Source organism: Triturus cristatus, chromosome 8 (genome assembly GCF_964204655.1).
Source record: "Triturus cristatus chromosome 8, aTriCri1.1, whole genome shotgun sequence".
Classification (NCBI taxonomy): domain Eukaryota; kingdom Metazoa; phylum Chordata; class Amphibia; order Caudata; family Salamandridae; genus Triturus; species Triturus cristatus.
Window position 1 is genome coordinate 1,627,786,614 of NC_140591.1, and position 14,471 is coordinate 1,627,801,084.

The 14,471-nt window shown below is 51.6% G+C and overlaps 1 protein-coding gene across 6 annotated transcripts in view; it reads left to right on the top strand.

Annotated features, from left to right (window-relative positions):
• Window positions 1–14,471, top strand: part of LOC146808458 (transient receptor potential cation channel subfamily M member 2-like) — a 729,321-nt gene that overhangs the window by 107,571 nt on the left and 607,279 nt on the right. The gene's annotated exons all lie outside the window — the stretch shown is intronic.

Sequence of the window (14,471 nt, forward strand, 5' to 3'; positions counted from 1 at the left end):
AATAGTACAAGGCATTGCCATAGTCTAAACTGCGAGTGATCAGAGCCTGGATGACGGTCTTACTGGTGTCCAGGGGGAGCCATTGGCAAATATTTCGGAGCTTTAAGGTCACTATCTTGCCCGGGAATTACAACAAAATCTACCAAAACAGGCCATAGTCTAATATCCAACAGGACATGATCAATGAGGCCTGAATGCTGTGGACGATGGCACGTATGGCTCCCTTCCCTGTCAGATATAGTTCTCCCATTACACACCTGAAGGCCATTACTAATTGTAAACACATCTAGCTGTCACACAAGAGCAGTCCACCTCTTGACAGGAGGGACTGTGAGACCAGGGACACCCCAGGCTTGGTCCTCATCCCCAAGGGGCTCTAATTTACAGTTAAAATTGTCTGCTACTGTGTTAAAAGAATCCGCGGGCAGGTCTGCCATGTGAGTACCAATGGAATCAATTACTTGCAGCTTGGCGCCTTTACCCCCAGGCCTACACTACACATATTATAGGTAGTGTCCCACCGGATGATAAAGAGAGACTCACTGTTTATCTACACTGGCCATATCAATCTCCTTTGATGTTCAGCCTGGGGTGGTTTTGATCCAAACTGACAACCATCCAGAGGGTCTTCCCTTCCCTGAGATGGTAGCAGCCAAGGAGAAATTGACAAACCCTGCATGATGTCGCTGAAGAAGTGAAAGTCTCTTGGTACGTACAGAAGGTGCTGAGCGGTGTTATGTGGAGTGTAATTATATTGTGCGGCATTGGATTTTGTGGTGTTGTGTGGAATTATGTGGGATGGTTTGAAGTAGTATTACTACAAACCATGGTAGCATGGTGTGGAGTAGTATTATAAGGTGTGCAATTATGTGGCATGTTGCAAATTTGAATTTATTTTGTGGAGTGTAAATATATGTTTTGGAATTTACAGAGATATGTGGAGTATAAATATGTGGGGTGAAATGTAGGTTGGAGTGTTTTTACCTGATTTTACTAACAAAGAAAAACTGTCATTTTTACTTGTACTCACCCACTGTTCCCTGCTCACGCAACAAGCCGCACTGCTCCCTGGTCCACCACGGGTTGTACCGCTTGAGTGGAGGGAGTACCCGGCTAAAACTCACTTCCCTCACTTCCGGGCAAGAGACCGGAGGGGGTGGAGCCTCACTGGGATATCTAATTCACATGCCAGTCTCTTCGCGCAGCGGAAGCGCTGACAGAAAGGCAAGCATATTGGGTATAGAACCCATTCTAAAGGTTTTTAAGTGTTTTTACCTGATTTTACTAACAAAGAAACTCAGTCATTTTTACTTGTACTCACCCACTGTTCCCTGCTCACGCAACAAGCTGCGCTGCTCCCCAGTCCACCACGGGTTGTCCAGCTTGAGTTGAGGGAGTACCATAGGGGAAGAGGTGTGGCGCCGTGGCCAGGGCGACTGACTCCGGAATCTGGGGATCAGGGTTTGATCGCCGGCGGCAGATTAGCCCAGCACCATGTGACTCTGGGCAATAGCTTGCTTAATCTTCCCGACGGCCCCCAGCGCCTAGAGACCCTTACGGGTGATTGTTAAATTCTTTTTATTTGCATTTTTCAATAACAAACTTAAAACAATACAACTCACTGCGGTGTACATATGTTTAGCGATGACGATGCATCTCCCCACCAGCATATCACCAAATACGAGGTCGCAAGGAAACTCACAAATTGTTATACGACAGTCTGCTCTTCACCCAGCTGTCCATCTTCCTCCCCCTCCCGTACACACCCACCCAAGCCAACGTCTGCCAATACTCCCCACGGGCAAATGTAATGACCACCATCTCCCTCCCGCCCTAGGGGATAGCAGCGAGCTACAGCGCCTGCAGCAGAGCGCGCTCCAACCAGTGTGTGAAGGGCCCCCATATATCCTTAGGCCTCGATCGCATCGGCATAAGCTCCCAGTACAAGGCGAGCTGCGTCTGGCAGTAGACAGCGCTTCTGACCCATTTCCTAACGCTAGGCGACGTACCAACTCCCCAATACATAGCAACTTGTCGTTTGGCCAGTAATAATAGCATCGCTGGCAGCTTATGGTGTTTGGGCTCAACCATATGTAAAATTCCCAGCAGCGTAACCTGTGGTGTGCATGGTATCTGTAGGCCCGTGATTTCGCATACTATCGTCACCACCCTTGTCCAGAAGGTCGCCAATTTGGGACAGTCCCACGCCATATGTAGAAAGGTGGCTCCACGAGTGTAACAGCGCCAGCACTCATCTGTGTCTCTTAAGCCCATGCGGTGCAATCGGCTAGGGGTGCAATACGTCATGTGTATGTATTTGAAGTGGATCAGGCGCAGCCTGTAGTTGGGGGACAGTATCTCAAGAAGCTTACAGCACAAGTCCCTGTGCACATCAGAAATATCTGCACCCAATTCCGCCGCCCATAGGCCCCGCGCCGCCGGAAGAACCACGGGGTGATTAGCCTGCATCCGCATATACAATCGGGATACAAGCTTGCGCCCTGACTCCACGGACAGCACATTTTCCAGGGCAAGCAGATCCAGCGGCGGCGCCGGGAACGTGGGGAACAGCTTCCGGCACGAGTGGCGGAGCTGATAATAAAGAAGCGTATCCAATAGTGTCAGAGCTTCCGCACCACACATCTGCTCCAGCGTGAGGAAGGTGTCCCCCGGAAACAAATCGCCCCCAGTGTGAAGGCCCAGTACCGCGGCACGCTCCCCGGTCTGCATATTGCGCAGCGGTGGCCACAGCAGGTTACCACGCAGAGGCACCGATCGGGTGTAAATAAGGTCCAGCCCGGCCCTCCGTCTCAGCCCATCCCAAGCCCACCTGAGTGCGTGCACCGGGTCGATGTCCGTGCATCTCCAGATGTGTGGCGCGTAGAGTGCCACTTTTAGCGGCAGCGGGGCCGCTCTATCAGTCTCTATTGCCACGTGCGGTTGAAACGGTGTGGGGTGCGCCCAGTAGTGCAGGAACTGTGCTTGTGCACAGTAAGCATATAAGGAGAAGTCTGGTGCGGCCAGGCCCCCCTGTCGCTGTGGAAGAGTGAGGGTCTCCCATGCCACCCTCGGCTGTTTACCTCCCCAGGCCAGTTCCACCATCCGTGAGCGGACCTGTCTCAAAAAATGTGCAGTCAGGGGCAGTGGGATATTCACGAATAAATATAGGAGTTTAGGCAGGATCACCATTTTAGCCACAGCGATTCTGCCAGCCAGCGAAAGGGGCAGATGCTTCCAGCGGCCGACCCTCTCATCCACCCAACCCATCACCCGCCCGTAATTTTCCGTCCATATCTGCTGCCTATCCGTGCTTATCCAAATCCCCAGGTATCGCACCGGCCCAGTTGCCCATTTCAGCGGGCAGTCCGGGGTAAAGCGGGGAGTCCCGGACGTCAGGGGCAAAATGACCGATTTCTCCCAATTTATATTCACTCCCGACAGCCGACCATACTCCATCAGTTCTCTCGTCAGAGGGGAGAGGTTTACCTGAGGATCAGACACATATAGCGTAATGTCATCCGCGTACAGCGATATGGACAGCGCCCTTGACGAGAAGCCAATGCCCCTGGCTGCATGATGCTGTCTGATGCGGGCAGCCAAAGGCTCTGTGGCGATGGCAAAGAGCAGGGGCTACAGGGGGCAGCCCTGTCTCGTACCTCTCCGAACGGCAAATGGTGCAGAGACGAGCCCGTTCACTCTCACCCTAGCAGTGATGCCGGTATAAAGCAGTCTGATGTATCTGATAAAGGCCTCACTCACGCCCATGCGCTGCAGCAGAGGAAACAGGAACCCCCACTCCAGGGAGTCGAACGCTTTGGTGGCGTCTAATAGTACCGCCGCAGCCTTAACATGTGGGGCCAAATAATGCAGGACCCCGAAGAGGGTGCGGAGGTTGTGGGACGTCGAGCGGCCCGGCACAAAGCCCGACTGATCCGGGCGGATAATTAGGGGCAACACCGGCTGTAGCCGAGTCGCGAGCATTTTTGCAAAGATCTTTGCGTCAGTATTAATTAAAGATAATGGCCTGTAGGAGTCGCATTGCTGGACATCCTTGTCCGGTTTTAGGAGGGTAATTATTACGGCCTCTCTCATGGATTCTGGGAGTATACCCGACTCGACCGCCTCAGCATACAGTGCCAACAGTCGGGGGGCCAGGAGATCTGCATATTCCTTGTAAAACTGTGCCGGGAGGCCGTCTGGTCCCGGTGCCTTGCCGGCTGCCAATGATCCTATTGCCTCCCGCTCATCTTCTGCCGCAAAGGGCCGATCGAAGTACCCTTTTTGGTGCGCATTGAACCATATAAGTTGTATCGTGTCAAAATAGTCAGACAGCTCAGCCTGCGGGTGGGCTGCCCGAGACTTGTACAAGTCCCTGTAAAAGGTCCGAAACGTATCCAGTATTTCCGGAGGTGTATACACGGTATCACCTCCCTCTGTCATCACTGAGGAGACGAAGGGAGAGGGTCGTTGTGAGCGCAGCAGGAGGGCGAGCGTTCTACCTGGGCGATCCCCCTCCCCATATCTGCGGGCCACAGCATGCTTAGTCAGGAACTTAAGCTCCCTATCAGCTTCTGTCTGATATTCAGTTAGCGTGGTGCGAGTTTCAGCCAACGTGGCAGTCGAGGGGTCAGAACAGTACTTCACCTCCAGAGAATGCAGGCGATCCTCCAATTTACCTAGCGCACCCCTGATAGTCTTTAGGACTTTGGCCTGTCCCGCAATGCAGTGGCCCCTGATCACCACCTTAAACGCGTCCCACAAGGTGCCCAACGATGACACGGAACCCGCATTGTGCTCAAAGTAGTCGAGTATGTGCTGATGGATATCCTCACGAAACACCTGATCTGACAGGGCCTGCGCAGGCAATCGCCAAGTGAAGGGTGTAATGTACGGCTTGGGGACAGTCAGAGTCAGTTCAACAGGTGAGTGGTCTGAGAGGGTGCGCGCCTTGTGGGTGACTGCAGACACCCAGGCATGGACCTGCGGGGTCAAGAGCCAGAAGTCCAAGCGGGACCAGGCTGCTCTGTGAGGGGTGAAGCAGGTGCCTTCCCTAACCGCGGGATGTAATACGCGCCATGAGTCCTGTAGATTATAATCAGCCATTAGGCCGCGTATAAGATCTGCAGCTTGCGGGTGATACGCTCGAGCAGCCCCTTCCCTATCTAGCTCCGGTGACAGTACGGCATTGAAATCTCCTCCCCACATGCATGCCCCGCCGCCCAGTGATTGTGCCAGGTGCCAGACGTGACGAAAAAACCCAGGGTCATCCGAGTTGGGGCCATATGTATTAACTAATGTGATCGGCATGTGAAATAGCTTCCCTAGCAGTATTATGTAGCGCCCCTCAGAGTCCGCGTGTACCTTAAATGTCTGCCAGGGAAGGCCTTTACGGAGAAGAATAGCCACTCCCCGAGAGTAATTGGAGCAGCCGGAGGAGTGTATCTCGCCCCATCGAGCATATCTAAGTTTATCCTCGGCGTTGCGGAGGAAACATATGTCGATTTGGTGTCTTGTCAAATACGCATGGGTCAGGCGTATCTTGCGGTGATCGTTAAGACCACGGATATTCCATGTAAGGCAGCGCAGCGCGGTCAGGGAGGCTTATATTCGTGTGTCCTATGTAATGGCGAAGTCACCAATGACCCCCGGTCCAGGGCCCACAGGGGGATCCCCCGCTTCACATTCCCTCGGTTCCACAACCATACAAATTCGGTCCGTGGAAAGGCCGCATCATCATTTAGTGGTGTAGTAAAAAGAAGCAGTGTAATACAACCAACCAACAATAACCACAACCCCCCTCCACCCACTCCAACCCCCCAATCAGGTTGAGATACCTTCCCCACCCGCCACCCCACCCAACAGTAACTGTCCTGCAATAGTATCTCGGGAATCATCCCACAGAGGCGTGGGGTCACCGGCTAACTCCCCCGTCTAAAACCGACAGGGAGGCCCTGCATTTCTCCCCTTACAGTGTTCCGCAGGGTATCAGCCAAGTTAACCGTGTTAAAGCTGACCATTCCACCAGCTCCGGGACAGGGCTATCGTTCACGCAGGCCCCAGGGACCCCCATAGTTGGTTACAGGCCGTGCTGCCGACAGTCACGGTGTCTGGCGTCACAGCACGACTCAAGGTGTAACTGTGCTGCGTTATTCAGTGTCACTTAACTGGCCCATCGGTGGCGAATCTTGCTTATCTTGCCGCTCTCGCTGCGACCGTTCCGCCTGTCTCGCAAATTTGAGCGCATCCGCCGCCGCTGTGAAGACCATTGGCTTCCCTTTATGGTGTATCCGCAACTTGGCCGGGTACAGCATGGCATACTTAGTCCCCACCTTCTGAAAGATTTTTTTTGCCGGCACGAATTCTCGCCGCGCAGCCTGTACAGCCTGCGTAAAATCTGGAAATAAGGAGACGGCCATATTTTGGAAAGTGAGCTCACCTCTTTCACGTGCCAACCGCAGGATGGTATCCCTGTCTCGGTAATTTAGAACACGGGCCAGGATCGGTCGTGGCGGAGCTCCCGGCACAGGTCGCGGCCCCAACGTGCGGTGTGCACGCTCGATCAAGAACATGGCCGACAGATCCTCCCCAAACAGGTCGCGAAACATCCCCTCAACGAATTATTCCATATTGCCAATGTTTGTGGATTCCGCAATACCAATAATTCGTACGTTGTTTCTGCGGGAGCGGGCTTCCAAATCTTCATTGCGCCCTCGTATCACCTCCAGGACCTTGTCCATGCGAAGTAATTTCTCCTGAGTGTCTCCGTGGCCCTCTTCGCAGTCGGCTATCCGCGCTTCCACTGCCGCGAGACGCTCCTCGTGCTGGTCGACCTTATGCGATATGCCATCAAGCCGCTGGGCCATGGAGTCGAGTTTGCCGTCAATTTCCTTGAGGCAGCCCTTAAGGTCGCGGAACATGCTCTTGACATCATCCTCCGGCGTTGAGTCCAACTGCGTTTCGGGGACCACAGTCTGCGACGTCGGCACCGCCTCGGCGCCGCGCGAAGCTTGCCTCTCAAAGTGGAGCTTCCGCTGCTTGATGTCCGACTTCCCCATGGCGCTTCTGAGGGGCCACCACACACCGGCACCGATTGAGGGAGGCAGCAGGCACACCACCATTCATAGGCCTCACCAAGCGCAAGGATCGCGCCGGCTCGATGGTCACAGCACCAGGCGGCCCCACGCTCCGCCCGTGTCCCGCGGATAACACCGCCAAACAGGCAAGGTCCTGCCAGCTCTCGGCGCACTCAGGTCGCGGGCCCGTGTCAATCAGGTAACAACGGCGGTCCCTCCGCGCCCGGGCAGCAGCACGGAGGGCAATCCGGCCGGCCTCTCGTGCCCTCTTCACCACCACCTCATCAATTCCCCCGCTGGCAGACCTACGGAGTTTTTAGGGCATGGATTCCAAAGGCCAGATAGCCGGATGTCATTCATTGCAGGTAGGGAACGGGCCGCGCTCACAAGACGCCGCAGCCCCCGTCCCTCGCCGTCTCACGTCAGCAGGAGCACCGGTACCTGGCAGCAGCGCAGAGCTCGGCCACGCCGGCAGGGCCCAAGCAGCCCGCACGTCAGTTCCGCAGACGTTTCGCACTAGCCCCACAGCGAAGGTTGTCAGCCGTACAGCAGGGGTCCGCCGCCGTCACCCGGGTGCTAATCGCGGGGCGTCCCACGCTCCACCAGCGCCAACGACAGCCTCCACGCCTCTGACGGGCCACGGCCCGCGACCAGGACCTCGCGTAGCAGAGGACGCCGCTCAGCGCGGCTCCTCCCAGCCGCCGGATCAGCTAGGGTATGTAGCTCCTGATCCCCGCTGCCGATTTCGGCCGCAGCAGCACCGCCAGACTCCTCTTCGTCTGGGCACCTCCCGCCGTATCTTCCCTGCACAAATATCAAGGCAGAGACCGGATGGGCTGACGGATTAGTTGTCCGGCCGGCAGAGCCCCGTTACACGGCGGCCATCTTGCAGCTCGGCTCGGCCACGCCCCCCCCTTACGGGTGATTGTTTGCGCTTTATAAATGTGGATTATTATTATTACCCGGCTAAAACTCACCTCCCTCACTTCCAGGCAAGAGAACGGAGGGGGCGGAGAATCACTGGGATATTTAATTCACATACCAGTTCCTTCGCGCAGCAGACGTGCGCTGACAGAAAGGCAAGCATATTGGGTGTAGAACCCATTCTAAAGGTTTTTAAGTGTTTTTACCTGATTTTACTAACAAAGAAAAACGGTTATTTTTACTTGTACTCACCCACTGTTCCCTGCTCACGCAACAAGCCGGGCTGCTCCCCAGTACACCATGGGTTGTCCCGCTTGAGTTGAGGGAGTCCCATAGGGGAAGAGGTGTGGCGCCGCGGCCAGGGAGACTGACTCTGGAATCTGGTGTTCACGGCTTGATCGTCGGCGGCAGATTAGCCCAGCACCATGTGACTCTGGGCAATAGCTTGCTTAATCTTCCCGACGGCCCCAGCGCCTAGAGACCCTCAAGGGTGATTGTTTACGCTTTATAAATGTGGATTATTATTATTACCCGGCTAAAACTCACTTCTCACACTTTCGGGCAAGAGACCGGAGGGGGCGGAGAATCACTGGGATATTTAATTCACATACCAGTCTCTTCGCGCAGCTGACGCGCGCTGACAGAAAGGCAAGCATATTGGGTGTAGAACCCATTCTAAAGGTTTTTAAGTGTTTTTTTCCTGATTTTACTAACATAGAAAAACAGTCATTTTTACTTGTACTCGCCCACTGTTCCCTGCTCACGCAACAAGCCACACTGCTCCCCGGTCCACCACGGGTTGTCCCGCTTGAGTGGAGGGAGTACCTGGCTAAACCTCACTTCCCTCACTTCCGGGCAAGAGACCGGAGGGGGGCGGTGCTTCACTGGGATATTTAATTCACACTCCAGTCTCTTCGCGCAGCATATGCGCTGGCGGCGTGCCAAAGGCAAGCCGTCTGCCCCCGTCCGTGGCCGGACGGGGCCAGAGGCCACAACCCCTGCCCATTTTCAGCCACATCTTAGGTCTTATAGCCCTCACTCAATCCAAGACCTCGGAGGAATGACACATGACAGTTGCCGACACTCATGGAATGTTGCAGTTGAGCATACTACATGCTCACACTGTGGCTTTAATTTTCAACCTACCATTAAGACACACGGCCTCCCTGCAAATCATGTCAGCCTAAGCATGTTCCTGCTGAACTGCAGAGCACTCCCCAAGCATACCACCGAAATTGCCCTGTTACTAGAAGAACTTAAACCCGATGCTCTCTTCCTGACAGAAACTTGGCTCAAGTCAGAGCCAAATCTCATTCAAGCTCTCCCCCACGGATACCTCGTACAATGAGAAGACCACTAAAAGGGCAGAGGAGGAGGCCTAGCAATCGTTTTTAAGGACCACTATAACTGTTGCATTTTCCCAGACCAGGTACCAGACTGCGAGAGACTTTTTTTCGCCATTGATTTTTCTTCCACGAGTACCTTCTCTGGGCTACTTATCTGCCGCCGACCTGGGGCCTTTGGCCAATTTCTTAATACCCACCCCCCAACCATAGCAAATCTAGCCTGCTCTTATTTCAATTTTACAGTATTAGGCGATATCAATATTCACCTAGATGATACCTCTGACCACACCACTAAGGAACTGATTATGAGCCTTTCTGCACTTCAGCTAAAACAGAAACAGTTTGAACCCACTCACACTAAAGGCCACCTTCTCAACCCTGTTTTAGCAACTGCACCGAACTTATAACAGGAGTGCCATCCCAGGTCCCCTGGTCCGAACACTTTCTGATCCCCCTGTCCACGGACATCTCCGACCCCACCCTCCCCATTAATACGGTTTCACGTAGGGAACGTAACTGGTCCAAGCTACCCATGGAAGAATGGATTTCTGCCCTTGTCACCCTGGATACCCTCCCTGCTCTTGGCCTCACCACCTTAGACCCCATAATGCACCGGGTGAAATCTGGCTCCCCCCTAGACCCTGCACCCCCACGATCCCTGGCACTGGTCATAGGAAACATCCTACCTACCACTCTCGACCCGCTTAACGCCTCCATCTCCTCTGGCGTTGTACACCCCCCCCCCCCCCTGGAAACGTGCTATGGTCAAGGCTCTCTTAAAGAAGCCCAACCTAGACTAAGACACCCTTAGCAACTACCGTCCGATTTCCCTTCTTCCGTGGCTGAGTAAGATCTTAGAAAAACATTTCAATTCAGTACTGGTAGAGTTTCTAGAAACTAAAGACCTACTCTCACAGACTGGTTTCTGTCCACAACATGGAATCGAAACCGCCCTCCTCGCAGTAAACGAGGAGGCCAGGAAAATCCTTGATCAAGGAGGCTCTGCTGCAATTATCCTTCTCGACCTAAGTGCCGCATTGGACACTGTAAACCATGACATACTGATTCACAGACCTATGAACTTGGGAGTATCAGGCGGTGCCATCGCCTGGTTAAGATCATTTTTAGCTGACCGCTCCTTCCAGGTCTTTGAAGGCGATGTTGTTTCCCACCAGCATGCCCCTCAGTTGTGATGTACCTCAGGGCTCCTCCTTGAGCCCAACACTGTTCAACATTTATACGAGCCCCCTAGCTGAGATTGTCCGCCCATTCGGCATAAACATCATCACCTATGCCGACGATACTCAGCTTTTGGTGGCCTTAAACCACCAATGGAAGACACCAAGCAACCTAAGAAGTTGCCGAGAGGAGGTTGCCAACTGGATGGCACTTTCCTGCTTAAAACTCAATGGGGACAAAACTGAGCTTATTCTCTTAGGAAACACTCCCTCCTTCAGCTCTGAAAAACTCAGGCCAAATTGCCTTGGCCTCGCCCCAGTACCCAAAAACCAGATTAAAAGCCTTGGCATCTGGCTGGACCACTCCCTTAATTTTAATCATCAAGCAGCAAAACTCTCGGCCTCTTGCTATGGATTACTGAAGTTGCTATGTAAAATACTCCCCCTTCTCCCGGTTCAGGCAAGAAAAATGATGGTCCATGGCCTTATTCTATCACGCCTAGACTACGGGAACGCCCTATATCTAGGGGCCCCCCAATCCACCAACCGCAAGCTCCAGAATATTCAAAACTGTGCAGCCCGCACACTCCCCCAAACCCCTCGTCGACACTCAGCAAACCCGGCACTAAGGAGCCTGCACTGGCTACCGGTCAGGGAGAGAATCCAATTCAAAGCCCAGTGCATTGCCCACAAGGCCCTCTGGAAGAATGGCCCGGCAGTCAGCCAATCGCTGATTACCCCCTACCAACCTAACAGACAGCTCCGATCAGCGTCCTCCTCTCTCGCCTTACTCCTCAAAATAAAGAGAGCGAGATGCGGCGGACGCTCCTTTTCCTACAACTCCGCCAAACTATGGAAAGCCCTCCCCCTCCGCATGCGGTCGGAGCCCAATCTCCTACCCTTCTGCAAACTTCTAAAAACCCTACTATTCAATAACCACCTCTAAACCACTGTACTCTCCTTTTTGTCCACGTTTGTCTGCAGCGCTGGGATGCCTCAGGGTAGCTTATGCGCTATATAAATGTTTTTTTCATTTCATTTCAGTGTAATCCTGTGTAGTGGAATTATCTGGAGATGAATTGTGTTGTTTGTCGTGTAATTATATTGTTTGGAGTAGAGTATAATTCTATAGCATATTGGCATTATGTGTAGAGGAATTTAATGGCATGGAGCGGAGTTGAATTATGTGGAGTTTATTTTATCAGTTTGTAATTATGTGGCATGGAGTGGAATGATGTGGAACGGAAGTGTGTGTAGTTGGATTGTGTGGCATATTATTATGAGGTGTTAAATGTGCTGTGTGTTGTGGATTTATGGGGTAAAGATTAGTGTGTTGTGGCATTGTGTGACACCTACAGCCAGTTCTGATGCTTTACTCAACTGCGCTTTTCATTTTGGACATTACAGATCTATTCTTACAATAGGAAAAGTGAAACTACAAGCTCCGACAATCAAAATGCTACTGCACATTACGTCACTTACCTACATTGTCAATACTCTTAATACTATTATTTTTTTATCCCTAGCATATGTTGATAAATAGGGGAATAACAAAAGTGTGAGTGTCCTATGCCTGACTGCACTAAGAGCACCCAATGAATAATGCATTGTTTACAGTGTGTCCGGCTGCAGTGAGCTCAGGACACACTATTTACAGAGTGTGCTTTGTGTATGCGGTGAGCACATGATACTAATTATGGAGGATTAGGCCAATACACGTTCCACAGGCTTGCAGTCTGGTAAATCTGATGTTTGCATCAATATGATGTATCATCTAAGGTACCAACACTCCTATTGGAAATGCAAGTCACATAGAGCACAACATGCAAATGGCAAAACTGAAGAGTCTGTTTTGCGATGTCACACTAGTCCAATTCCTCAAAAGTGAAGTGCTTACAGTGTTTTCCACTGAGGAAACCTTTACCTTAGTAAACACAGAGGGCCCGATTCACAGAACTAACTTAAGACAAAATCCATAACTTACTACTTTTGGTATTCACAGAATTTAGGATTTTGTCTTGTTTGTCTTAAGTCTGTCTTAAGTCTGTCTTAAGTCTGTCTTAAGTCTGTCTTAAGTCTTTCATAAGTCTGTCTTAAGTTTGCCTTAAGACAAATTTAAGACAAAATCCTAACTTCTGTGAATACCAAAAGTAGTAAGTTTAGGATTTTGTCTTAAGTTAGTTCTGTGAATCGGCCCCAGAAACACAATAAGTCTCAGAAAAAAGCAGTCTATTTTTTACATCGTCACAAACTAATTACTAACAAAAAAAAAGAAAAAATAATTTTAATTACTATATGCCAATCATAATTCAATGGGTCAATCACGTAAAAGAAATACAGGTATGTATAGGCGTGCCTACTTATCTGACCCATGGGGAGCTGCTATAAAAGAGCAACAAAGGCTTTTTAAGGATGCGTCCCTTGCACAACCCATGAGGCTGTAAATTAATACGAATGCCCTATGGGCACAAGCAGAAAGGGGTGCGTCATATGTCATGGATACCATAACTAAACAGCAGTGAAAGATTTCCCTGGAACCTTCCAAACCAAACATATTGTAGCAGTTCTTATGGACCAATGTGGCATTGCAACACAGACATGCAGAGCACGAGGACGGCAAAAGGACGGGTTTGTGGTGATACTAAACTAAAAAAATTATTTTAAGTTGCCGGAGACGGACTGGCGTTTAACAGTCCATCTCTGGCAACTTAACATAAAAATAACAGTAAATCAAACCTCTGGTTAACAATTGTCGTAAAGACGCAGGGGCATATCAGCAAGGGCCGGCGATAATTATCGCTAAGCGCACTTAACGCTAGGATAATTACCGCTGGCTATCGCTGCTTACTATCGCGGAGATAGCGTGCTATCAGCAACGCTTATCTCCAAAGCGATAGAGATGCAAGCATTAGCTGGAAAACAGTGCGATCATCGCTGGAAATCCAGCGATGATCGCACTGTGACCGGTGATACCTTGCTGATAGGGCAAGGTGGTCTTAGCCATGTAATCCACCTCCCATTGGATTACATGGCTAAATCAGAATTAAAGCAGGCGTAAGGAAAGTAGCGGTAAATTAGCGCTACTTTTCTTATCGCTATGCTTGTTAGCGATTCCCTTGATAATTGGAGAAATGTCAGTTGGCGACATTTCTCCAGTTATTTCGGGGAAGGAACGCCCACTTTGCATCTGCAAAGCTGGGCGTTCAGTAAACCGGCGCTAAGGCAAGGATTCACGCGATAGCGTGACCTTGCTGATATAGTGATAAAATTATCGCCGCTTTTTAGCCGAAAACGGCCGCAAAAGCGGCGGTAATATTTTATCGCTGCCTGGTAGATATGCCCCTAAGTGCCTGATTACGATGGCGGGGAGACCGCCACCGACCGCCACCAAGTTCACCGCCTGTGACGGTGGCGTGTTGGTGGTTGGAAAGACTGACCTCCACGCATTCTACGGACTCCTTGAGCCCGCTGTTGCGTTGGAGGGAATTGTATTCCCTACAATGGTGGCGGTGCTTGGCAGGCACTGCCGTAGGGATTACAATGTCCCTTCCCACCCGCCTTTTCATGGCAGGCAACCTGCCTGAAAAGGCAGGCAGAAAGTGTCTTTGGGGGCCTGTGTGAGCCCCTTTTCCTCCTCACCACTAGACACGTAGTGCAAGGATATATGAAGTGTCCCCTTTTTGTCTTGCGGCATGTGCTGGCGCCAGCAGCACACATTGCAATACAAAATATTGGCATTGCGACTGTCGTGTTTGCGGTCGCATTGTAATGCCTATGTCAGGACCGCCGACAGAGTGGCGGGTAGTCCCGTTTCCGATACGGTGTCCGCCGCCATCGTAATCAGCCCCCAAGTTCTTAGCAGATTCCACCATGCTCGAAAGAGGTATGGTGCTTCTGTGCCAAAAGATTACAAACAGCATTACTGCACATCAGTTCAATCTAAACAGTGT